This window comes from Phoca vitulina, unplaced genomic scaffold (assembly GCF_004348235.1).
Source record: "Phoca vitulina isolate PV1807 unplaced genomic scaffold, GSC_HSeal_1.0 scaffold1, whole genome shotgun sequence".
In the NCBI taxonomy this organism is placed as follows: domain Eukaryota; kingdom Metazoa; phylum Chordata; class Mammalia; order Carnivora; family Phocidae; genus Phoca; species Phoca vitulina.
The window spans coordinates 45,659,571-45,665,561 of record NW_022589704.1 but is presented as its reverse complement, the minus strand read 5'-3'; the positions used below and the strand labels follow the sequence as shown (position 1 = coordinate 45,665,561).

The following is a 5,991-nucleotide window of genomic DNA, read 5'->3' as shown; positions in this document are numbered from 1 at the left end:
ATATAATTATTCCTATACTAACATTTGGCCAGATTGATATGTACTATTATTGACCCCACCTACATCTGTAAGTAGAGACTGACCCCACCAAACTGTAAGTAGAGAGGGGATGATCAAACTGATAGACACTACAGGGACAAAGTTAACAAACAAGATAATAGAAAAGTGCTGTAAACGTATTCTGATGACAAAAAGAGAAAATAGAAAATCTTTCTTTCCTCTTTATTTTTGCTATACTTTTTTCTCCACTCACCTTAATAGATAGTCCTCTTTTCTTTTCTAAACGACTGGTATTGAGAATTCAGTATGTGTAAGTTGGGGAAAACTTCAATAGACTCCTTGTACTTACTTATACTCCTTATACTTAACTATAGCAAATATAGAAGCTATTTGTAATATTTTTTCAATATTGAAAACCAGTAGCACACACTAAATAACATAGAGTCTTTGTTAATAAGTTGTGAAAAAATTAAAGTACTACCCTGGAACTCTTGATTAAATGATGGACATTTGCTTTTCTTCTGGTGTCACTAATCACTCTCTACAAGTATGAGAATATTTGTATTATTCAGTGTACTTGAAAATAACTTATCAAATGTTTTACATTTTATATACTGTTACCATCCATGATTGAATAGATACAATGTGGAGATTATTAATCAGGCTGTGATTTGGGACTAATTTATGTGCAGCCAGTGGAATATGCTAGCTGGAAAAAAAGCCAACAGGACCACATTGAAATTTTAATTTACAGCTCTTATACTACATACATGCAGAGATTTACTTCCATACTACACCATACTTATATTATACCCCTCTATGCCTTCCAAATTGTGGAATACAATTAAATACCAAATACAGAAACCAATGTTGGTCAGAGAATGGAAGTTGGGGATGTCTTTTGGAAACTCTCAAATCTATTAGAAGTGTTTCATTTGGAAAACTTTTTTTTTTTTTTTAATTGGGAAAATGACTTTATTTTCTTGGGGGTGTGGGCAGATGCCTAGTCTCAGAACTTCTAGAATCACTTCTTGGTGCCAGGATCCTTCATGACTTTGAGCACAAAAATGCACACAGTCTTGCTCAAGGGCCAGCACTTGCCCACTGTGGCAATCCTTGAAGCGATCTGAACATCCCTGAAGCAGGGGACAGGTGCACAGACATGATCTTGTGGTGATTCTCAAAGCAGTTGTACTTGCAGATATAGTGGAAGTAGTCTCCATGGATGACACTGGTCTTCTGCGTCTTCATCTTGGTCACCACACCAGACAGAATCCACCCTCAGATGGAGACATTACCAGTAAAGGGGCATTTCTTGTCAATATGGGTGCCCTCCATGACCTCCTTGAGCATCTTAAAGCCCAGACCGATGTTTTTGTAGTACAGGAGGAGCTTGTCCTTGCCAGTTTCTCCAAGCAGGACCCTCCTCTTATTTTGAAAGATGGTTGGCTGTTTTTGGTAGGCACGCTCAGTCTCAATATCCACCATCTTCCTGGCTGCCTGAAAAAAAAGCAGAAAACATTTTAACTATAAAAAAATACCATACAGTGTTTCCTTCCCCCGCCCCCAAGAATCACTGTATTATTTATTCATTGGATTTCTTTAAATTTAAAAAATTAACTTTGGTAAACTTTTAGTATTTTGTTAGTGGCAATAAACTTCAAGAAGTAATCTTTATATCCCTTGCTGTGGGCTATTGTGATTTTGGTATTAGTATCTGGAAACCTATTTTCACCATTTTTAAAGGTGTTAAAAATAAATCTTCTAGTCAGGAAAAAAGCCTCGTGGTTAAATGAATTAAACTGTCCTCTGGGGCGCCTGGGTGGCTCAGTTGGTTAAGTGACTGCCTTCGGCTCGGGTCATGATCCTGGAGTCCCGGAATCGAGTCCCGCATCGGGCTCCCTGCTCGGCAGGGAGTCTGCTTCTCCTTCTGACCCTCCTCCCTCTCATGCTCTCTGTCTCTCATTCTCTCTCTCTCTCAAATAAATAAATAAAATCTTAAAAAATAAATAAATAAATAAACTATCCTCTGTACCTAGCAGGCACTATAAATAATCCATTCAGAGTTTGGGGAACTTCATTCCCACATACCTTATATTATCTAATGCACAGCTGATTTACTACATCACCCTGGGTTCTAAAAGACATGAAAGCTTCAAGGTCTGTGTCAATGCCAATCCTGTAAGAGATTCAGCAAAAGTTAGTTAGTTCAGGCATATTTAAACTAAGAGTTAGCAATTGTTCTTCATTATATTCAATATGCTAATGTATTTTTTGAGATAAAAAAATGTGTCTTCTGTTTGGAAAAATCAGACTATAGTTCTATAATAAAAATTCCATAGAAAGAAGTATTACTTAAAATGACAACAACAAAGAGAAAACAAAACAAAAACAAACAAAAACTTGTAGCAAAATAAAATACCCACTGAAATCTTTTCTTCATAATTACAAGAAAGTCATATAAGAAAACTAAAGTACAAGTATTATTTTTAAAAATGACTCATTGAGGGAAGTATCAGTATTTATTTTATTTTTTTTAAAGATTTTATTTATTTATTTGACAGAGAGAGACAGGGAGAGAGGGAACACAAACAGGGGGAGCAGCAGAGGGAGAGGGAGAAGCAGGCTTCCCGCAGAGCAGGGAGCCCGATGCGGGGCTCGATCTGAGGACCCTGGGATCATGACCTGAGCTGAAGGCAGATGCTTAACGACTGAGCCACCCAGGCGCCCCTCAGTATTTATTTTTAGAACAACAGTGTAATAGTATTCTGAAAAGCAGGTAAAGATGTTTTGGAAAGTGAAACCAAAGTTCATGTAAGGAAAATGTAAGGAAATTCATAAACAGAAATGTTTTCAGAGTTCCAAATACCTGTGTTTTTTTACTACTCTAGAAAGTTGTATTGTTTTGTATGTAGTTTTTTTTTTTTTTTAAAGATTTTATTTATTTGAGAGAGAGAATGAGAGAGAGAGAGAGAGAGAGAGCGAGCATGAGAGGGGGAGGGTCAGAGGGAGAAGCAGACTCCCTGCCGAGCAGGGAGCCGGATGCGGGACTCGATCCCGGGACTCCAGGATCGTGACCTGAGCCGAAGGCAGTCGCTTAACCAACTGAGCCACCCAGGCGCCCCTGTTTTGTATGTAGTTTTAAAATTTCCCTGACCTTCATGTGCTTTCCTCTTAATAGGTGATAGGATAGTCAATATCACACCCATTTTTTTACTTAATTTTGATTTTATTATTTTTTTAATTGAGGTATAATTGACATAACATTATATTGGTTTCAGTAGTACAATGTAATGATTCGATACTGTACACATTGCAAAATGACCACCACAATAAGTCCAGTTAATATCCATCACCGTATATTTTTACAAATTTTTTTTCTCATGAGGAGAACATTCAAAATCTACTCTCTTAGCTACTTTCAAATATTTAATACAAATATTATTAACTACAGTCACCATGCTGTGCATTACATCCCCATGATTTATTCATTTTATAACTGGAAATTTATACCTTGACCCTTTTACCCATTTTGCTCACCCCCCACCCCACCTCAGGCAACCACCGATCTTTTTCTGTTCTCTATATCCATGAGCTCAGTTTTGTTTTATTGTTTGTTTAAGATTCCACATATAAGTGAGATCATATGGTATTTCTCTTTTTCTGTCTGATTTATTTCACTTAGCATGATGCCTTCATGGTTCATCCATCTTGTCACAAATGGCAATATTTCATTCTTTTTTATGGCTGAATAATATTGCTGTGTGTGTGTGTGCGTCCGCATGCACACACGCACGCGCCACATCCTTATACCACATCCTAAATTCATCCATTGATACACATTTAGATTGCGTCCATGTTTTGGCTATTATAAATAATGCTGCAGTGAAAATGGGGGTACATCTATCTTACTGAGTTAGTGTTTCTGTTTTCTTTGGTAAATTTTATATTCTTCTGGAATTTTTGGATCATATGATAGTTCTATTTTTTTTGAGGAACCTCCATACTATTTTCCATAGTGGATGTACCAACTTACATTTTTACCAATGGTGCATGAGAATTGCCTCTTCTGGGGTGCCTGGGTGGCTCAGATGGTTAAGCGTCTGCCTTTGGCTCAGGTCATGATCCTGGGGTCCTGGGATTGAGCCCCACGTCGGGCTCCTGGCTCAGTGGGGAGCCTGCTTCTCCCTCTCCCTCTGCCTCTCCCCCTGCTCATGCACTCTCTCTGTATCTCTCTGTCTCAAATGAATAAATAAAATCTTTAAAAAAAAAAAAAAGAATTGCCTCTTCTTCACATCCTTACCAACAGTTGTTATTTTCTTTTTACCTTTTTGTTAATAGCTATTCTAACAGGTGTGAGGTGATATCTCATTGTGGTTTTGACTTGCATTTTCCTGATGATTGATGATGTTGAACATCTTTTCCTGTACTTGTTGGCCATCTGTTTGTTTGGAAAAATGTCTGTTCAGGTTCTCTGCTCATTTTTTTAATCAGATTGGGTTTTTTTGCTATTCAGTTATATGAGTTCTTTATATATTTTGAATATTAACCTCTTATCAGATATATGATTTGAAAATATTTTCTCCCATTAAATAAGTTGCCTTTTCATTTTGTTGATGGTCTCCTTTTCCGTGCAGAAGCTTTTGAGTGTCATGTAGTCTCACTTGTTCATTTTTGCTTTTATTGCCTTTACTTTTGGTGTCAACACACCTATCTTAAATGAGAGAAAACTAAGAAATTTGTCACTAAAAGATTGGGCCTGGAACTCAGATATTTTTATTCTAAAGCTAATATGCCTTACAGCTCAATGTGCTCTCAAAATTTTAGATACAGATATAATAGTATCAGACAACCTCAGTAACACTGAGGAAATTTAAACTTCCTCAGTCTGTGTTAATATATTCCTCACAAAATCTGTTTTATCTGGTTCTTCTTTCTTTTTTATCAACCCCAGAAGCATCTCTCATTTATGAAACCCTTCCTTGATAATGGGTGATACATAAATTTGTAAAACATAAAATATCATTAATGTTTTGAAATAATCGTTACTTATTTCCTGGTTGATTTACTTCATTAATTTTTCTTTTGGATATTAAGTTCGATGTTGCTAATGGTCATAATCTCATTACTTATCTCCTAGTTAAATCATGCACAAGTAAGTTGACACAGACCTTCAAAACATAGGGCATACCCAGAATCAGAAATGATATAGATTCATCAAATTTCAGAATTGACTTCGTATGAAGATGCTAACAATCTTATCTAAGTAAATAGCAAAAAGTGAGTTTTTTAAATGTATTAGTGATTTTAAGATAGGACTTTCAATTACATTCACACATATCAACCTAGATAGATGCTAAAATAAGTGTAGTTCGTTAAAGGTATGAGATTTTACTCATAACATCAACAATTTGCTCAATTCCATGCAGTTTAATAGGCATTGAAAAGATATGTATCAGTTCTTACTTTAAGAATGCTTACTTTATTTTTTTAAGATTTTATTTATTTATTTGTCAGAGAGAGAGAGAGAGCACAAGCAGGGAATGAGAGCGGCAGGCAGAGGGAGAAGCAGGCTCCCTGCTGAGCAAGAAGCCTGATGTGGGGCTCGATCCCAGGACCCCGGGATCACGATCTGAGCCGAAGGCAGGCGCCCAACCAACTGAGCCACCCACGTGTCCCTAGAATGCTTACTTAAAAAAAAAAACTGATTTAATATTAACCTGTTGAACTTTTTTGTTTGTTTTTATATTCCCCAAGACCCAAACATTGTATTTCATTTGCAAGAGGGATGGGGATAGTAACATCTGTTGCTTACCTAAGTGCCCAACCACTTTATAAATTTTCATCATTTTTTATTACACTTAAACATTCCAGTGATACCTGTCCCTCCTCCTTAAAAGTGTTTCTTAACATATTATGGATCGACTTACCAAAAAAGTCAAGAGTCTACATTGGGAAACCATTTCATTCTTTAGGTAGCTAAAGTAACAT

At 36.5% G+C, this 5,991-nt stretch overlaps 1 pseudogene; it reads right to left on the bottom strand.

The window, feature by feature from the left end:
• Positions 1–1,009: 1,009 nt before the first annotated feature.
• LOC116640979 lies at positions 1,010–1,488 on the bottom strand (annotated as a pseudogene).
• Positions 1,489–5,991: the final 4,503 nt, after the last annotated feature.